This window comes from Zootoca vivipara, chromosome 3 (genome assembly GCF_963506605.1).
Source record: "Zootoca vivipara chromosome 3, rZooViv1.1, whole genome shotgun sequence".
Lineage (NCBI taxonomy): Eukaryota > Metazoa > Chordata > Lepidosauria > Squamata > Lacertidae > Zootoca > Zootoca vivipara.
In genome coordinates, this window is record NC_083278.1 from 52,554,494 (window position 1) to 52,576,407 (window position 21,914).

The 21,914-nt window shown below is 40.2% G+C and overlaps 1 long non-coding RNA gene across 1 annotated transcript; it reads right to left on the minus strand.

Annotated features, from left to right (window-relative positions):
- Positions 1–8,213: 8,213 nt before the first annotated feature.
- On the minus strand, positions 8,214–21,256 carry LOC118082170 (uncharacterized). The gene is made up of 3 exons (XR_009557337.1): positions 19,522–21,256; positions 18,343–18,742; positions 8,214–17,331 (listed from the first exon to the last, which is right to left on the minus strand). It is a non-coding gene; the product is annotated as an uncharacterized LOC118082170 (long non-coding RNA).
- Positions 21,257–21,914: the final 658 nt, after the last annotated feature.

The following is a 21,914-nucleotide window of genomic DNA, read 5'->3' on the forward strand; positions in this document are numbered from 1 at the left end:
GGGAGTTAGGCTACAAAATGGCACAAAGCAGATTTATTTAAAGTAATAATACACTGTTAAAATATATTTTGAAATATGAAGCACCTGTTAAATGCAATGTGCATATTGGTGCAAGATATTCAGACTGGAAGAGCTTAAGGTATTCAGTTCAGGTCTCTAGCAATACAGAAGTAATTAAATGCACATATATCACTTTACGAACATACACCGGGAAAATTGTCAATATACAACTTTCAACATCCATTGGTAAAATGCAGCCCAGCAGTGAACATCACCTTAATGAAAACCTGTGAAATACACAATTGTACAGTGCTCGGCAATAGATAACAAACTGGAAATAAGGAAAATATTACGGAGACACAAAAATGGAACATTGTATTTAATTTATGCTTTATATTTCAAAGGGTATTTTAACAATATGTTGTAATTTTAATAAGCCTCTTCTGTGCAATTTTGTGCTCTAACTTTTGAATGTAGCATAGAACTTAGGATCATTTGAATCACGGGGGACCTTGAGCTGCACAAATATGAGTCTCCCTACCAACGATTGATTGAGTGAGGGTTTAATAGTCATTTATGCTAAAGCATCTGCAGTGGGAATAACTTTACTCAAGTGTACAATATGCTAATATGACAGCATAGGATCAAAGTACGGTGACTATTCCTTCTTTGGAACTTCCTTGGGAATGCAGGGAATGCTCTCTAAAAGGCCTTTATTGGTCCTTGGTATCTTCAGTGCTGAACCAGCAGGGTTCCATGGACACTGGGAAATGTAGTTCTTCTGGTTGCCTGAGTTTTTAATATAGATAGCAGGCAACCTGGAACTTCGTTGTTGTTGTTGTTGTATAGTTGCTTCCCCCCCCAAATGAAACTCACTCACACCATTTACAATGGATTCATGTTACACTGAAGGCATTAAAGACTGGTATACATTGAATGACTATATTGTAGAAAGGTAAAGGTACTTTATAAAGAAAAGTAATAGAGGTACAGAGATATAGAAATTTGACTGGAGGCATTATAGGTCTCTTATGAATGAAGAACAGACAGGACATAGAACCTACCTACATCATAAAAAAATCCAACTTATTAATATGTCTAATGTAGGACCTACTCTCAGGAAAAGGTGCATAGCATTTCAGTCTGTTGTATTTAACTTCATGGAATCTAGAGCAGCATTTTAGCCCCATGGCAACTCTGTGAGCTAGTTCAGGCTTAGAGAGAGTGGTTTGCTCAGTGAGCAAATAGCTGAATTGGGATTTGAACCTTGTTTCCCACATCCAAATATTGCATTGTCGCAACAGATTACATTCCAGCCACCTCTCAATTTCTTTAGAGGCATCTGCTAACTTCCCTTGACTAAGTGATTGAGAGACAAAACTTCATCCCAACACAGAGTTGATGAGCAACTATAATGGGAGTTAATCATTAATTGTTCATGGACTCAGAAAGATAATTTTAACTGGAGCAGAACCAGGGATTACACTGTTGTTCTGAATAGGGATGCCCATTAAGTCCTAGATTTACCATTTCATCTATCTGTGGAATAAATGCACTCTGAAGATCTTGCTGTAAAAGTGACTTGCATACTTACTTTTCTTCTGAAGTTCTTTTTTTTAAAGACACTTTATTTGTGAGAGGCCATATGGTGTATCTTATCTTTTTTTTGCTCACTAGGTAGAACAATAAATCTATTGTGCCTGCTGCATTACAATAGGAATCTGTTAGACCTTGGTGTCCTATCATTTGGATGATGATTCAATTTATATTTACATCCCATCCTTCTTCCCAAAGAAGCTTAGGATGGCATGCATTTGTTGGTAATGTGCAAGAAAATGTAGAAAGTTTTTATTTTCAACTCGGCCAAGAAGATGGGATGCTCTGTGGCCTGTCCCGAACATATCCTGTTCTCTCTATGAAAATGTTGTGTTTCTCTACAGTTTGCCATTCTTTTGGTGTTTCCCATTGCTTTGGAGAAACATCAGCTGCCTTACAAATCCTTCCTATTCAGACACATTTAAAAGAAGAAAAACACGCATCAAAAGCGTTCAAAAAGGAACTGAAGTGCATTGTATAAGTAAGACAGGAGTATCAAAGTATAGTAGAATCAAATCATAGACTCATAGAATTGTAGAGTTGGAAGGAGCCCTGAGAATCATCTAATGATCCACCTCCCTGCAATGTAATAATATGCAGCTATCCCATACGGGGATCGAACCTGCAACCTTGGTGTTATCAGCACCACACTCTAACCAACTGAACATTGATTGCATGCTACATTTCCCTCTGACTTGCAACTACAGTGGAACCTCGGTTTATGAACACCTCGGTTTATGAATTTTCGGTTTATGAACACCGCGGACCCATCTGGAATGGATTAATTCATTTTCCATTACTTTCAATGGGAAAGTTCGCTTCAGTTTATGAACGCTTCAGTTTATGAACAGACTTCCGGAACCAATTGTGTTCATAAACCGAGGTACCACTGTAGTTAGACAAGATAAATACATTAAATCCATAGGTTACTCTACTGACAATAAGACTGCCGTCAATGGAACATGGAGTGAAGTAATAATATTTGGGAATACACTCTATCTCATTCAGCTTCTGCCTCAAATCTGCTCCAGAGTATTGTAAAAGTCATATATTGTCATATGAAGTTATATGGCCATTGATAATTTATATTTATTTATTTTGCTGCCACACTAGATAATCTCCCATTGATTGAAATTGTATTTCCATTTGATTATCATATATTAGAGATGTGATCATTTAGAATTAGCTGGAATTTACACGAAACATTGTTAGTAGTATTTTCTGATAACCACAACAAGCTACAGTATTAGGAGATTGGGAATGGACTTATTAGAAGATTCTGGATTCTGAATTCCAAAATCTTGTTTGAGATAGGAAGACTATTCATATAGAAATGTTGTGTTAAGGAATGGAAACTGCCAAGCAGCATCCTTAATATTTCAGAGCACAATCCACTAAGAACTAGGATTACACATACTCAACATAATTCCCACTGGAACGGGTGGAAAATATGTGGCAACAGCCCTTATGGAGCGTACCTCTTTTCCCTTGCAAGAAAGATTTGTTTTCAGAATTGGGGAATGTGACTTGAGCTGTCAGTAATGAACATAATTCACCATGGAATCTGAAACAATGTCCATGCTAGAGAATTTGAGGCATTCCCCAGTTGTAGATGAAATAAAATATTCACCGCAGAAAATATAATGAAAAGGCTGCCTAATTTTACATAATCATAGCACTAAAAAGAATACAACTTGCTTAATTCACGAAGTTTGGTATTTCATCTACATGAACATTGCCATTTAATTGCAAATTCTTTTTTTTTTTTTGCAGCGTAATTTTTATTGCCTTGTCTAGGTAAATGTCTCTTGAGCCTGAAGCTGGCCAGTAGCTCACATCTCTCACTTGTAACATCTGTGCAACCAGACAGAAGCAATGAGTCCTGCTAAATAATTCCCATGGGGATAGAGGACAACCACAGCAAACTTTGTTTGTATGAAATATTTACCCAGCATGTTCTTTCTATAGAGGAGCAAAGAGGTTCTTGTTAAGTTAATGCCCTTTGTGTGTGGGGGATGGGGGGATGGGGATGATTTACTGATTTCAGAAGGCTTCCTGTGCAAATGTTTGTTGATCACACTGACAACCTTTCCAGTATGTAATGTTGACTGCCCATGTCCCTTTATCACCTTTTGCCAGACCTGAGTCCAGTAATGGAACAAGGCACTGAACAGGATAATCCCAAGGTGGGCCTCTTGTTCAGCGATGGAGGCTGCACTGGAGCCATAATGTATGCTAAAGCTTGCTTTTCTTGATATCCCATCATAATAAATTATATGGCATTATGCAGTGCCATAGGAGGAAGGCTCCTATGTAGCTCAGTGGTAGAGCCAGTATTAGAGATACTGCACTTATCAGAGTGCACTTATGGCTGTTATTTAAATTACTTTTTAATTCCTTTTGCTTGTTTATATTGTCTTTTGTTGATATTTTGTTTTCTATAATCCGCCCTGGGATCAATACTGAAAAAGAATGGGCTAAAATGTTTCAAAACAAATAAACACAATTGCCTAGCACAGTTGTATTGGGTTAATTTACATACCTATTAACTTTTTGCTTAAAAATGGTTTATCTTCTTTCAGCGTGTGTGGACAACTGCCTAGAGATAGTCAAAGGCTGAGTCCAATACGAAAGTACGGTAACAACAGAATGAACTATTGAGCGCTAAGAGCATAGTGACTACATACGAGAAACTCCTCTCCTTATTCTATCACTCAGAGCTGGCGCCGCCCTCTTCGGGGCTTCTTATTTAGTCCACCTGATAACAGCTTGTGCACTGGAGTATGAAGGTAGCCTGAACTTTGGGGACATAAATGGGCAAAACATTGTTGTCAAAAGGAGACAAACGAGAAACTCCACTGGCGGGCAGTTCAAAGCTCCTGACTTTTTTATTGTCATTGAAATGTTTTGTTTTAAGGAGCTTCAAAGAATGCACAAGTCTGGACTTATTTCTGCAGGAGCAGAAGGGAACAACTTTGCTTTTTCCAGTTGGCATAAATAGTCTGCTGCCATCCACCTGATTTTGCTTTCCACTCGGCTTCCTCAGTGGTTAAAATGCCAGCACAGTACATTTTCCTAATGTGTTTTGTCAAAGTAGCAATTTTCTAATAGTGTCGTATGAAAAGTAGAAAATGACACAAAATGTTTGTGTTTTCTATTGATCTTTAAAATGACCCCACTCCTTTTCAGCATAAGTGACTGACAATTACTTGGCAGATAACCCATGCAGACACCGACCTTGAAGAATTAGAGGAAATCTGTTCCACGGATGAAGTGTTTTTGAACAATTTCTCTGAAGGATTGCACACAAAAGTGCTTTCCTCTGGCATCATTCATGCATGCCCTCTTGTTCCACTCTCTGACTGTGGTACAAACGTGATGCTGTAGTCAATGTAAGGAAGGAGAAGAAAAATAAACAAACTACCTTACACCTCAGCTCCCACCCACATCATTTTATAGAATGCTACAGTATAATGTACACACAAGTTGGATGCTGGTGGCGCTGTGCTCTAAACCACTGAGCCTCTTGGGCTTGCCAATTGGAAGGTTGGCGGTTCGAAACCCTGCAACGGAGTGAGCTCCTGTTGCTCTGTCCCAGCTCCTGCCAACCTAGCAGTTTGAAAGCCTGCCAGTGCAAGTAGATAAATAGGTATCGCTATGGCGGGAAGGTAAACGGTGTTTCCATGTGCTCTGGCTTCTATTACTGTGTTCCGTTGCGCCAGAAGTGTTTAGTCATGCTGGCCACATGACCTGGAAAGCTGTCTGCGGGCAAACGCCAGCTCCCTTGGCCTGAAAGTGAGATGAGCACTGTGACCCCATAGTCGCCTTTGACTGGAATTAACCGTCCAGGGGTTCTTTACCTTTCCACAAGTGTGCCTGTCTTTAATTCCTCTTTTGTTCAAGCTTCACGATAACACCAGAATACCAAAATTGCAGACCACGTAGCCATGCATTATGGCCTTGCAAGTGCTTGACAACCCACTTCCCCGTGTTTGCAAAGCCAAGTTAGCATTTAGCCTCCTACACTGCACAAAAGTGTTTCACGCAGATGACCTGGTGAGGAGTATTAGTCAAGGGCTAAGACCAAGAGGCCTGCCTGGGGTTGCCTAGTGAGCTGTGTGGCAGAAGCAAAGCTCAAAGCAGCTATTGTGTTTTTATTTTCCCTAGGTCTTTGTTGCTATGCTACACCAGCTCTCTGAAGCAGCTGGGCAACAAAGGCAGGAGTTTTATTGAGCCCCGGTGGGCTAAATAAAATTCGGTGGATATCTACCTGCCAGCGTAGTTGATAAGATCTTCACATCCATGCTCATCAGTGAAATGGGCAGGCTACAGATGCAGTGCTGGGCATCTGCATGGTTTGGAGCAACACTAATGTCTGCTTTATGCAAGCTAAGAGGTCAGCAAACAGTGTGTTTCCCTCCACAACACCAACAAGCAAGGGAACAAGATACCTCTTTGCAGGTTGGGAAGTTGTGCAATGACACAGAGGAGCTGCCAGAGAACCTCAGAAAATATGCCCCATTTAAAATCTATTATTGCTTTAGCTCCTCTCTTAGCCTTTGCCTGTTTTTTCATCTCCCTAATGGTAAGAGAATTGGTAGTAACAGACCTTGGAGGCCACAAAAAGTGTCAGTATTGCAACCAGATATTCACAGAGAAGGTGGAGGGGGGGGGGCAGAACATTTATTAAGTGAAATAAATGGTGGCTTGCTTGAACATTTGTGAACCTGGTCTTGATTTAGGCTGTGTGCACAGGATACCCTTAAAACACATCCAAAACACATTCTTTCGCACAAGGAACTCTGGCCACCTTGGTCTATCTCTCACAGAGTTACAGTTCCCACAAATCCTTAATAAACGACAGTACCCAGAATTCTTTGAGGGAAAGAATGTGTTCCAGATGTGCTATAAATATTTAGTTTGCATGCAGCCTTACTCAACAAACCATAGTTGATGTAGAGCAGAGGCAGGGAACCTTTCTCAGCTCATGGACCAGGTTCCTTTCTCAGCAACCTTGTGACTGGTGATGGGTGGAGCCAAAAGCAAAAGTGCTTAGAGCAACCAATGCTAATTTGGTTAGTCTTGTTTCTACACACACTCCCTCTCTATCCTCCATCCAGGTAAGAAAGAAGCCTCATTAGTTAGGCAGAAAAAGAAAAAGAAAGAAACTCTCAAGGGTGCACAGCAGGGCTGATGAGGGATGTTGTCTGAGGAAGAAGGGGCATGGCCTGGAGAGAATCCTGATGGTCAGAGAGAGAAGGGCCACATTCAAACCCCAGAGCTCAAGTTCCCCATCCCTGGTTTGGAGCTACATCTGAACCACTCCAATGGGCTTACAGAGACATGGAAATCCACACACACAAGATTGAACGACTGCACTTCTTTGAGCATTCATAATGATTGAAAATAGTGATTTTTAAAATGCTGCATTGACCATATCCTGATGTTCCAAACACTCATCTCCCCGGTGTTAGAACAAAAAGGAATTTGTTAGCATCACTTAGTGAAAAAGCAGCCGCAGACTTATTTGCTGCTCACTGGATGACAGCACTGGTGCTAAGCGGTTTCAGAATTATGGTCTCAGTGGCTTAGTACACATAACTTCATTAGGTTACAACAAGTTCTTTTCAAAAAGGCAGATACATATGGAATAAATATTATACACCATAGACACACACAGTTAAAACAAACTGACACAGATATTCTTCTTTCATTTGTGTTTGTTTCTGAGACAGTAAAATATAAAGCTTTTTGCTGGATGTTATGTTATACTAATATTCTCATTTATGTCTACGGAATTGATTTTTGATTTTTGATAGCATGTCATATTCTTTTTTGCTACCCAGCTGACTGATTCATGCCATCCAGTAAAGCTTCATGTGACTTTCAAGTATGAAACTATGCCTGAGTTGGAGGTGGGGGAGGGGGAACCATCTTAAGACAAGGCAAATTTAAAAAATTAAAGAAAATATAAAAGCTTTGCAAATGTCAATGTGGTTATGTAATGATATATGAACTGGAAACATTTTAATTTGTATCTCACTATGTTCAGAGTCACCATTCTTTCAGCAATAAAGGAAACCATCACCTTAACTTGTTACACGGTAGACCCAAAATGTGAAGTTATTATTAATGAAGCCATGAATTCATGAAAAATGAGAGGTAGTTGTAATACTACTACCGTATGCTTTGTTTCAAAGAGACATCTGATGATACACTGAGACAATCAGGATGCCACATTCTTAGTTAACAAATTTCATGGCAAGCCAATCTCTGATAGCCCATTGATGGCTATACCTGCTTATAATATTGGAAAGGGGCATCAACACAAAAGGATTGCCCCTGAAAGGCATAGCAAGTTGATAACTGCAATTGTTATCTTAAAACTGCATCTGAATCATGGCTATATTGTTACAAATCAGCAGAAACACACCATACATCATATGACACAGAGATGGTTCAAAAGTCATGAAAACCAAGAGCACAGTTTTAACTATGGAAATGTGGCATACAAATAAAATGATGTATGTATGTATGTATGTATGTATGTATGTATGTATGTATGTATGTATGTATGTTTTATTGCAGGCATCCCCAAACTCGGCCCTCCAGCTGTTTTGGGACTACAACTCCCATCATCCCTAGCTAACAGGACCAGTGGTCAGGGATGATGGGAATTGTAGTCCCAAAACAGCTGGAGGGCCGAGTTTGGGGATGCCTGTTTTATTGTGATGGGAATGAGCCACAGTAAGCGTCAAGCAAGCCCTTTCACTCCTCTCCTCCCCTCTTTCATCACAGCCCCAAGGAGGAGATTTAGCTCCTGTTTTTGATTAACCACAGCTTGTCATTTCATTCTAAATCAATAAACTGTTGATTGTTTGAAGCAAGTCAACTTCAATCCATGAGTTATGCAGCTAGCTTGTTTCAAGAAACCATAGTTAAGATTTTCCACAGTTTAGGGTTTGATTGTAAGGCTAAACTGTAGTTAATCTACAATGGAAGTGAAAAGGTTCAGATTTTCTCTTCAGGAACACATCGGATACCAGGCAGCATGCAAACACAAAGCTTGATAAACTGTGGTTTATCACGATGTCTGAATTGTCCCAGAGAGAAAATGAACCATACAGTACTTGGTCTGATTTATGACCTTTTCAGTATTGCAGGATGTGTGGTACAGTGAACACCGAATCTGTGCCAAAGCAATTATTGGATGGCCTTACTCTACACCAGATCATCAATCACTTCTCAACCGACGTTCAGAAGTTTTGCATAGATATGTGCAGAATCTGGAGGAGAGTTTTGTTTTTAAAATGGTTATACCAACCCCAAGCAGGGATTTCTGGGGTGGGGGGAATCTTTCTGGCTTTTCAGATTTCAGCTGATTCTTGTTGCTCAGATGTACTCGACAGTATTGTAAACTCCTTGCTCAAAATTATAGAGTCCTCAGATGTTTTCAGCCATGCATATTTCATACAGTGACAATGCATCATGGGTTTTATAGCCTTACGTCTGCATAAAGAGTTAGTTGTTCTTGTCCAACTTGTATGGTATAGTTTAGTTTCAAAGAGAATAAAACTGTGGTGGAAGTAACAAAATGTTCATTGGTCTGGTGCTGGTGAGAAAACAAATAAGAGCAGTTCCTGGGTGAATGTGAATGCAGTCAGTCCTTCAAAAGCAGCACAGTTTCAATTCACTTTTCTACTTTGAAAGAAATTCAAATTTCAGCATGAATTTAAATAGGCTTGGCATTTGCAGTGTAGTATTTGTTTTCTTTCTGTTCAAATGACCTTATCATAGGAAGGGATTATTCTACTGGGTGCAACATCTTCTGTTCCTTAGTAAACACACAGGGTAGCTTAATAAACAAGTTTGGCTATATGCAATTACTCAAACTAGCCAAGTTATCAAATAAAGCAATATGTTTCTTGCTGTGCGTCCAATATGCCAGGCACATTGCAAACAAAACTGATAGACCAAATCTAGTTCTGAAGAGCTCAGAAATGATACTGTTCATTTCTATCTCACCATGCTGGAGGAAAGCAATTGCATTACGGGTTTCAGTTGTTTCTGCAAAATTATTAAGCCATTTGTAACATAGCCATTACTGCAGCTTCAGAACACTGTGGCTTTTTCCAAGCTAAGTCCTTTTATTGGCTTTCTGTCAACCCTTCTTTCAAAAGCATGCTTTTATACCGCTTGACAAATCTCAAAGGGAAAGTGGAGGAAACTAAATTAGAAAGTCAGATATTTTTGAATTGGAAACGTGATGGTTTCCCATGTGTTGCCATTCCCCACCCCATGTATTTATGTAAAAGCTGTTGGTTGGGTTCACTCTAAATGGCCAGAGTGTGTTCTGTTCTAAAGGCAAGGGCACTGACTATCAGTTGGAGCAACAGGGAATAATTGGCTTCTATTTTTCTCTTGATTTTGTTATTTCAGAAGCTTGGGATAAATTAATTGAGGTTTTAGAAATGGGAATGATTCACCAGTTAAGAAGATCATTGAATAAGAATGTAAGAGCCTTGTTGAATGAGGCCAAAAAACCCATTTAGTCTAGCATCTTGTTCTCACAGTGGATGCCTATATGGGATGTTCACAAGCAGAACATGAACAGAATAGGGTCTCTCCTCATAGTTATTCACAGCAAGTGGTATTCAGGGGATAGTATTATTAATCAGGCCACTCAAGTCCCTGTTTAGCCACCTCCCTTGTGCAACACCCCGGCTTATTGTTAAGAAAGATGCATATTACTGGCTATTTGGTGACATAAGCATTGTTAATACAAAGTAAGCAGGTGAAATTTTATCCCAGTGCAGCCTCCCAAAAATCAGAGAGTATGTCTCTGCTGACTTTTTCAGCAGAAAAACATATTCCTGAGTTGTAGCTGTCATTCAGCGACAAAAAGAGAGACAAATTATACAGCTACAAGAGTGGCTGAATATAATTAAGGCAGCCAGCTTTTTCAGTGCTCTACCATTATAACACTTGAAAAGTCTATTCATCATAAAAAATCAAGACAATTTGTCCTAGGAAAGTAAAAGCTGGGATGAAGCGTCTTCCTACCAAACTGTATAATCTGGCCAAATTTCAAGACCCCCCAGACCAGGATCAAGTGAATAATTCTCAACCCCTGGTTGTACTTCTGTCCCCTGATTATTAATATGGGACATGCTGAGCACTTTCAAGGCATAGTGGATCTTAATGTGCAGTCCCTAAGGGCTTTCTTGAGAGGTGCACATTAAATCTTAGTACAGGGAGGCCACACATAGCCTTGGCTAAGGCACCGGACCAGCCACTGGCAACATGGCCACAACATTCATTAGGTGCAAGCAGTCCCTTTCTTCAATTTACTAGCTGCATCCTCCTTGGATCTGGACTTTTCTCATTTGCTTCTTCTGAGATCTGATTGATGCATGCTGACACCAGGTGGGCAAATGTTTTGAATGCAATTACATGTTATCAACCAATTGTGGGAAGTGCGGTTAAGGCCATTTTTAAACAAACCACTGCAAAACATCTGTTTTGGGGATTTTGTAATAGCACGATAGAAATAACCTCAGCTACTCACACAAATCACTTGCCATGTGGAGCACCTTCCAGATCCATCCCCCTTTCAAATGGCTTCCTACACAGATCTGAATCATCCATGGGTTGATCTAGTTGGGTTGCTTTGCTTTATTCAACAAATGGAGATGGATTTTGCCGAAATGGAATTTATCACTTTGCCATCGCACCATTTCTGTTTGTACTCACATTTATTCTTAACAATTTCACACCTGGGTTCCACCTTGTTCCAGCTGGTTAAAAAGTGACCAAGTGGGAACTCTGCATCATGGAACTCTGTATGATGAGCCACCAGCAGTGGTTCATGAAGAAGGGGACAGATTGACAGTGGCACCTTCCCAGCAGGGCATTCACTGGAATGGGGCAGGTCAGGCAGTGGTAAGGTTGAGGAAGATTTGGGGTGGCATTGGTGGCAGCCTACAGGTGCACATGCACTTGTGAGGCTGCCACCACCAACCCAGAGCTGGTCCTGCCATCTCACCTCACCCTTTCACTGTCCCGGTAATGGCATGCCTGAGGGCCACATGGTGCTTTAGACAGCAGCAGATACTTATTTTCTGCTTCCTGTCTATTCAGCAAGGTTTTGTGACCAAACCATGCTCCCAGGATTATGTGACTGCATTCTGCACATGACGCACAGGCACACTGATTAAGGTTTAAAACAGAAAATGCTTTTAATGGATGCTTTAATGTGTGGAGTGGAGCGTGGTGGAACTCAATAGGGCACACCCATTGGGGAGCACACCTGGTATAGAACAAATCTGTAACATCTCTTGCACAAGGAAAGTGGAAACTCAAAAGGCTAACACTGTTCAGTGTTACAATATATAACATGTTATATTAATCACAGGCTCACTGGCTGGTGTTGAGAAGCAAAAGTTCTGCCTGTTTAATCTTCCTTATGTCTCCAAGCTGTTGAGTAGACATGCTTTTAGATCATTTTCACCTTCATGAATAAAGACTCCTAAGTAAAAGTAATGTACCATTATGAAATGGAACAAGTCAATGCAAAAAACACTGCAAAGTGGTTTCAACAAAATTTCATATTAATCATCAGCAACACAGGACCCAGTTTCGAACCTAGCAATTTGATGCTGCTGCTTGCTGCTGGGTCAAAGGTTGTTTTAGAAATCAGAATTCCTTTTCCAGAATTGCTGTGAAGTCACTTGGCCAAGGATATTAGGTGTTGATAAGTGAAATGCAAACTGTATCTTAGTCTTAGGGATGCTTGACAAATTTGATTTCTGTGAATTCCAATGTGAATTAACCTGATCCACACTTCCTGCACTAATGTGTAGTTTTTGAGCTTTTGAGATACAGGTCTCAGCTTGAAAAACATACCAAAGTGTGCTGAAAATTCATATGTTTAGAAATCTGTATATTGAGATAAATAAATTAGGAATGACCACATGAAAAACCGTCATGAACTGGAAATAGACCAATCTGTCCATTCTTACATAGACTTTCGTAAGCCTCAGAACTAAAAAGTTTTCCCAACTTGAAGATGCCACCTAGCTATTAATGGCATTTCTAGTATATTCTTTTTCTACTTCACAATGTGTGTCAGATAACAGTAGTTAAAAGTTATCAACTTTCCAATTAGTGTGCTCATTAATTCTACAAGCAGTGCAGTGAGTGAAGAAGCCATACAACTTCATCTGGCTTTGCCTTCCAAGTCACTGCTTTAAAGATAGATTTGTCAGAAATTTACGAAAACACTGTTCTCTTGAGTTGACGTCAAATCATTGTACTTACATTTATTCCCAAGTTCAGCGCAATGTTAATGCAATGTTTTCAAAGTGTCATTCTGTTCTGAAAGGTAGCTATTAAAAGAATAGTCCCCATCTTGTTCTGATAATATCTGCTCCCTATTTACATCAAGTGCCAGGTTTGCTTATTTTTTTGTGACAACCTCCCCCCCCCCCTTATTGCTTTTTAATTCAGCTAGTGATGCAAAGCCAAATACAGCAAAGAGAATGAGCAAGATTCTATTAGCAGTTGTGCATCCATAAAGTTGATTAAGCCTCAATCACATTTATGCAGGCACACAACCAGTTGTAAATGAGGGCTAAATGTTGCCTGCAGAGGCTTAGCTACTGGTGGTGATGTACAAAAAAGGAGAACAGAAATTGAACATAGTTCTCAGAAGTATTGTGCAAGGCTATCTACAACTCCCCCTCGCCATGGTTTCCATTCTTCTGCCCACTCTTTGCCAGTAAACTAATTGCAATGTCATCTGTTACATGGTAGGAAAATGTGTGTTCTCTGCCATTCATACATGTGGTGGGAGCTACAGCCATTCCTGATTCCATGACACACATAACTCATATACAAAGTTGGACACCTGCATTACTCATAAACCCATTGCGTTATTGAAAACAAAGGACATGATTGATCCGAAAAACAAGAGCTTCTGGGTCCTATTGATTTGGATGGGAGAGTTTAGCATGTACTTAAAGCTTGTCCCATTGAGCCTGGATTTAAAAATGTGTAACTTTGCAAGGGTCATGCGTGTAATGTTATGAAGCAGCTGTGAAAGTACATCTAGTTCCTAAAGGCAGAGTCTAAAGCCAGAACTTATTACTATTGTGCCCATTGTCTTTTCATGTAAACCTACAATAGTCAATATGAAGGTGAAGCATTAACAGAAGGTTTGTGAAAATGTCCGACCCGAAAGCTTTATGCTTGGGTACTTTTGTCATTGAGTATACCTAGCTGACACAATTGATTACAGAATTAAACACTACCACCTGTTGGAATTGTTGAACCTTGAATAAGATTTGTAATGGCTGGGATTTAATGGCCTGTTACAATGATAGCACTGAAATACTGACATAGCTGCCAAGTTATCCCTTTTTTTAAGGGAAATTCCCTTATGCTGAATAGGCTTCCTCGTGAGAAAAGGGAAAACTTGGCAGCTATGAATACTGATTGACTCGGGAAAGTTTTCAAACTGGTTGATAATGATCAACTCTAAAAACAGAGTAGCCAATATAGTCAGTGTAATTGACCAGAGGAATATATAATATATTTTTTAAAAAAATTAGCAATACTGAATATTCTCCACTTTTGATTTTTGGGTTAAAACAAGACATTTGGGTGGGGTTGACATTTCTCCTGAAAAATAATATGATGAAGAGTGAGGTTATTTCATGGAGGATAAGGCCATAAATGGCCATATTACCTCTAGCACCAGATGCAGGAATGCTTCTGAATACAGTAACAAATGCTGGGGATCATGGTTGGGAGAATGCCATTGTGCTTAGGTCTTGCTTAGGTCCCATAGACATCTGGTTGTCCACTGTGAAAACAAGATGTTGGAATAGATAGATCTTTAGTCTGGGCCCAGCAGGGATATTCTTATGTTTTTATGTTCAGTTAGATTTCCAATCCTTTTCAATGTTAATGTTTCCTGTGGCTGCTTTTCCTTTTTCCTTCCTGAATTAGTCACATGGATAATTCCTCCCCATCAAGGCTCACTTCATGAACTGGATAACATAACGATGCTGTGTATCCAAACAGATTTGGCTTGGAAATATCACCAAATGCATTAAATGAGTAACTGAGCCATATTTTTTTTCACGGCAAGGACTGCAAAAATAATCAAAGAGGGAGACATTAACATTGCCAAAATTGTTTCCAAAACCTTGAAAAGTTTCAGCTCAGTCCAAATTTCAAATAATAATACATGTTGTAGTTGTTGCAGTTTATTATTACCTGCCCTTCACCATAAGGTCCCAGGGTGGGTTATTGGAACTAAAACCCAAGATTAATATTAAAATCCAGTATCACACAATATTAAAAAAGCAGCTCAGAACAATTAACAATTACAGAAATAAGGAGGGTCCTAAAAATATACACCTTAAGTGTCAAAAACCAGGGGAAAGAAGCACACCTTCAGTATTCTATGAATTCATATAAATGTTAACTAGCATTGCGCGCGCGCGGGGGGGGGGGATCACATGACATTGTCCATGGTGCTGAACAGTAGCCTCTCAAGACTACTTTCTGGAAATGACCCTGGGGGTAGCAAAGCCACTAAAACACAGCTCCCCCAACCTACCGAGAGGCTCCAGAACAGTGTTTCCCAAAGTTGGGTTTCCAGCTGTTTTTGGACTACAATTCCCATCATCCCTGACCACTGCTCCTGCTAGCTAGAGATGGTGGGAGTTGTAGTCCAAAAACAGCTGGAGACCCAAGTTTGGGAAACTCTGCTCTAGAAGGATACCATGGTCAACAGTATCAAAAGCCGCTGAGAGATCAAGAAGAACAAGCAGGGTCCCTGCCTCTCTCTCCTGGGTGACCAAGGCAGCTTCTGTGCCATGACCAGGCCTGAAGCCAGACTGGAATGGATCCAAGTAATCTAGGCAATGGTCTGTTGTCTCTTTATGGGTCTTAAGTCTAATTACTTTTTAAAATAAGAATTACATTGGCTGTGATAGACTTTGATAGCAACAGCTTATTAGAGGAAATCTATGGGTATAGTCCAGGCATCCCCAAACTGCGGCCCTCCAGATGTTTTGGCCTACAACTCCCATGATCCCCGGCTAACAGGCAGGACAGCTGGGAGAACTGCTCTTCGTCCCCCTTAGTTATACAGAAGCTGGACCTGACAGCAATCCAGGAAATCATGGGTGGCCGCTGTTAGCATAGAAGGGAATGGATGGAATACAGCAGCGGAAGAAGTGTTGCCTCCATAGGAGGGCACCTTGACATCCTTCTTTGCTGTGATACATTCAAATGAACACTGTGGTTGCTAGTCATCAAGATAAAAATCTCCTCCTATTTGGCTGAAGGAAAATGACAGATCAATATGAAAACAATGCCCTTTGCAGTAGACACAGCAGATGCTCTCAATTACAGGCAGCAATTACCATACAGAGGGAATGGGAAAGCTCCAGTACCACTTAACAAACACCAAATAAGCTGTAAAAACTTCATGACCCTAATAGTGCTCTCTTATAAGCCTGGGAATGATTTCCTCAGCCTAGCATAATGTACTTATAAATATGTATGTAATCTCAAAAGGAGCCTTAATAATGATAGTCATTTAAAATAAAATAATAAAATAAACCCCTGACAGTGATAAATCAGCCTATTACAGTCTAGAGGCAGTTGTTGCTTTGTGCAACAGAGGCGACAGATACCCATGACCAAGGCTTACACAGCGGAGAGATGACAGCCATTCTTGGAGGGTGGGATAACAGTTTGCAGAAATCAGCAACTGCCTGCCTGTGGCAGCTGAAATTAAATAGGCCATTTGCAACCTGCTTTGGTTTAATTTTTACCAGTTCCCATAATTCTGGGTCCATAGGAATTGTAGCGGTATTATCACAATAAGTAATTTCTGTAGGGGCTGGCAAACTGATGGGGCACACAAAACTCAGAGCCCTGAGAATGAGCCAATGCAATTCTGGAAGGCGACAATCACAGGGGGCTCAGTCATTTAAAAACTGGTCCTAGGTTGGTCAATGATTTTTGAAAACTGAATATCCCTGTTTCTGTTTTTATATCCCTTTGAGCTCCATATACAAGCTTTTGCCCTAATGTTTGCAACTCTCACTGAGGAAGGAAGTGCTCCCTCTTCCATGGCTGATGTTTTCCGTGTGTGTATGTACACACACACACACACACACACACAGAGAGAGAGAGAGAGAGAGAGAGAGTGAGAGTGAGAGTGAGAGAGTGTGTGTTCAGTTTGGCTATGCCTTTAAGAATTTTGATTTTTTTTAATGCTACATGTTGTTGTTGTTGTTTAGTCGTTTAGTCGTGTCCGACTCTTCGTGACCCCATGGACCATAGCACGCCAGGCACTCCTGTCTTGCACTGCCTCCCGCAGTTTGGTCAAACTCATGTTCGTAGCTTCGAGAACACTGTCCAACCATCTTGTCCTCTGTCGTCCCCTTCTCCTAGTGCCCTCAATCTTTCCCAACATCAGGGTCTTTTCCAAGGATTCTTCTCTTCTCATGAGGTGGCCAAAGTATTGGAGCCTCAGCTTCACGATCTGTCCTTCCAGGGAGCACTCAGGGCTGATTTCCTTCAGAATGGATAGGTTTGATCTTCTAGCAGTCCATGGGACTCTCAAGAGTCTCCTCCAGCACCATAATTCAAAAGCATCAATTCTTCGGCGATCAGCCTTCTTTATGGTCCAGCTCTCACTTCCATACATCACTACCAGGAGGTAAATATCAAAGGAAATAATTTACAAGCTACCAAGCGTTGCTTTGTACAACATGTTGAACATCCTATTTTTAATACAGTGGTAACTCGGGTTACAAACGCTTCAGGTTACAAACGCGTCACAGGTTACAAACTCAGCTAACCCAGAAATAGTACCTCAGGTTAAGAACTTTGCTTCAAGATGACAACATCATCCTGTGGCGGCAGCAGGAGGCCCCATTAGCTAAAGTGGTGCTTCAGGTTAAGAACAGTTTCAGGTTAAGAAAGTTCTTAACCAGAGATACCATTGTACTGTGGGTTTATTTCACGCAAAGGCATTATCGTACCCACCCACACCCAACAAAATGCTGTCCCATGATTTGTCTTGCTTACTTTTAAGGGTGTTGTAGACAAAGGCTGGAAATGAGGCCTTTAGAGAGACGTTTGCTTGTGTGGAACTGAGCATGACACCCAGCATATTATATACGTGTTGAGGCAGACCTAACACAGGACCCTTTTCCACAAATATTTTGCAGCATCCAGTGACTGTAGGTAAAGGTTTGTATAGGCCCACCTCCATATAAGTTAGCCCATACAAGGTGACTATGTGAAGCTACCATCCTACACAGAGTGCAGCATTTGGTACCCCTTTGCTGAGGCACGCTAAAGTTAGATCATGTGCATGCTAGTAGGTATGCCCCCATATTACATATGATAATTAAATAGGAAATATATAGTGAATTTTAGAATACAGAGATATGTAGCGGTCAGAGAAGGTTTGGGAAGACTCAGGTTCAAATCCTAACTCTGCCACAAATCTCACTGGGTGATCTTGGGCCAGTCAAATTATCTCAGCCCAACCTACTGTAGAGATTAGTTGTTAGCACAAACAAAATGGGAAGAGACGCATATGCCACTCTGAGCTCCTAGGACAAAAGCAGGGTTGTAAGAACATTAACAGTACTGTGGTAACATATGGGATGTGTTTGTATAGTAATCTGTGATCTTAACAAACAGACATACTTTTGTAAAGCCTCTTTGCCATTTTCTCTTCAGAAATGATTGTGTGATTTATGAATTGGGTCCTCAGAGTGGGTTGGGAAACGTGTTCCTTGCTGTCGCTGTCCCATAAGTGACTGAAAAGGAAATGGACAATTAAAGAGAAACAAACAAGAGCATAAGAATGAAAAGTCTGCTGCAACTGAAAAAATGTGTGTTATTTAGAAAGAAAGTATAAATATGATTAGACCAGCTTCACGGAGAGATGAAAACTAGAGGAAAAACCAAGCACAAACCTGAAATAAGTTTCTTTCTTTCTTTCTTTCTTTCTTTCTTTCTTTCTTTCTTTCTTTCTTTCTTTCTTTCTTTCATCTGCTTAAGTGCACCAGTACTGTGACCTTCAACAGATCCATCTCTTGGTAACCTTATGGGAAAGTGCCCTGTTTAAATTCATTTTGCAGATCTCATTACCTTGCCTATTATTATTAATTTGTATAATAATGAGAGTTCTTAGAGGCCACTGTCAGAGTCTCAGTAGGTTAGCAGCTGTGAGTAGACAGAAGCTGGTCACTTTCCCCCAGGAACAAAAATGTTTATTAATTTAAGGAAAAACAACGAAGGTAAACAGATGGAAAAGAGAGGAAGAAAAAATTATCTTCCCTCCAGTTTCGTAGAATCCTAATAGCCACATTTTTCATTTTGTGTTTCTCTCTCAAAGGAACTTCACTGTCTTTCCTAGTCCCTCAAAAATCTGGTGACATTTGTTTTTAGTTAGCTTTTCAGAAATCCAAAATAGTCAAGGTTTGATATTGTGACATCTGTGGGCAGACCCTCTGGAGCACTGTCCCCCTGTCCCTTTGATGACAACTGGCAGTGGAAGTCTGAGAAGTGAAATAAAAGGAATGACTGTAAATTTCAGAATACAGTATTCTCTCAGGCTACCAGAGAGGGCAATAGAGTGCACACTATGCTGTTGTTAAAAAAAAAAAAGTACTGTACCAAATGAAAGTTGTTCTTGTTACAAAGACAGGATAGTATCTGTTGTGAGAAAACAGGGATCTAACATGAGGCCAGAGAAAAGCAGAGCTACAAGATGAAAACATCAAAGATGGCCTCCAGTGCCTGGCAACCACCTCCTATGGACTTTGATAATGGAGATATGGATGAAAATTGGGCCCAGTGGAAGTAGCTCATGGAACTAACCTGTTGCAGGCCCAGAAGCGGACATATAATCTGCAGAACAAAAGGCAGTTCCAGTTCAGCATTGCACAGAAGCACAGACATACCTTCAGGGCCTGGGGAGCAAGTGGCAATCTATTTGTACAGGAGAGAAAGAAACACAGTACTGTCTGTATTGTTTGAAACATAGGCTGCATTCACACAGAAGTAGATTATGTTTCCCTGACATTTCTCTGCTAATTTCTGCACTTTATTTGAGCTTTTGCGTGACATAAAACCTACTTCTGGAAACCTATAGGAAAAATGTTGAATGTTTGGTGGTCAGTTCTGTGTTAATTGCTTCAAAAAATAAAAAAATAAAAATCGGTTAGCAACCACTTTAACCCAGAAAATTGCGGAAGTGAAGTGATGAAATTTGAGGCAGGTTTATGGCATGCAGTATTTCCTGCTGAATTCATAAGAGAAACATGGGGGGGGGGAGAATAAGATAGTAGTGACGCTGTCCAATGATGTTCACTTTCCCACTTTTTTGGGGGGTTCTTTCAAGATATAACAACATCATGCACATGTAAAATAAAATGTTCAGCTCTAATCCAGAATAAGGACTTTAGGCAATACACACAAAATATCAACCGAATAACAAGATCACAAAAATTCTGCACTGCATTAAAGAATTCAAAAACCGGCTAATTTAATTTTTCCGGAATTTTTAGTTTGCTCCCATGTTAGATGTACATGAGGAATGTTCTGATTATTTTACCACAAAAAGCACCAACCAAACCTTTAAAAATACATCTAAAGAGGGTGCAATCCTATACCACCTTATTGCAAGGAACCCATCAGCCTTCATGTGAATTACTTCTTAGTAGACATGTATAAGAAAGTCTGAAGTTTTCAATTTATCTCCTCCTCTTCACTGATAATAGAACTACAGCATTCTTGCAGCCCACCTCATAAATGTGCCCCATCTCTGACTTGAAAGTGATTTCCATGGTATAAGAAGCTTTGTTCATATTCTGCATCCACGCAGCTGTTCACTTGCATGCTGAGGTTGTTGTGAAGGATGCCAGTTATGAAAAGGGCTTTCCCCTCTCTCTTCTTTAATTTAAAAAGAGCCTAACCACAGAACCTGCCATATATTTTTCAGAGTCGTTTCTGCTGTTAATCCCTGCCCTGCTGACCTGCACGGGTAGGCAACTTGCTTGCTGTATTTTGGAAAACCATGGGGAATTTAGTTAGTGCCCCCTGGGAATTTGCAAGGATTAAAAGATCTGTTCCTTTATTTTACACTTCTTTCTTTTGTTGCATCATGAAATGGCTGTGTTAAACTGCTTCTGCTGTTTGGATTAGGCTGGCATTCAAGTCTGTCCTGATGAATATTTGTTGTTCTAAGTGAATAAATATCAGTTTTTGTCTTTTAAAAGTGATAATTTAGAAGATAATTAAATGAGTTTCTTTCTTTATAGCTGGGAATTTTGTCAAATGAGAAGACTAGTGTGCAAATCAGCTGAAGCTGAGTGGGAAATATAATTTCTTGGCGATTTTCCTGGTAATTAAAATTTCAATGCAAACTATGGACATGATGCTCTTGAAATATTAAAAACCCTTTTTTGTTTTGACAGATTTGTAATCTTAATGTTGATGAATGTTCCACATCAAACAAACACAGAACACCTCTGTGACTATTTCCCCAGACTTTGAAAGAAAATCTTACATTTTCAAATGAAAAATACGCTTTGTGTATCACAATGTGTTATTAAACATTTGCAGAGTTACATGTTACTTAAAAACAATGATATATATATATATATATATATATATATATATATATATATATATGCTGGAAATCACCTTGAACACCTCTCATTCTCTTAGAATGGAAATGTTGCCCACCTGAGAGGGGCTGGAAACTGAGTTCCCCTGGGGGGAAAAAGCCTTGCTTAAAAGGAAAAACAAGTATCTGTTCTGAAAATGGGTTTGTCACTCTACAACTTGTAAATGTCTGCCCAGTGCACTATCACAAAGTCAAGCCCAAGGCCCCCTCTCCCTTAAAAAGAATCCCTTGTCTACTGTGGACTCTTTCCCTCCAGTAAGGCAGAGAAAGTTATTGTTGTCCATGATCCTCAAAGTGAGCCAACACATAGACATACATAGTTGTGCTTTTATGTTGCCTGACATTCCTTAGACCTTCTTTCCTCCCATCTGGCAAGGGGAAGGGATAAAACTCCTCAAATTTACACCTTTTCCAGCTATTTCCCTTGGCTAGCTAGTCCCAAAGGAGGAGTAGAGGAGACTCTTGAGAGTCCTATGGACTGCAAGAAGATCAAACCTATCCATTCTGAAGGAAATCAGCCCTGAGTGCTCACTGGAAGGACAGATCCTGAAGCTGAGGCTCCATTACTTTGGCCACCTCAAGA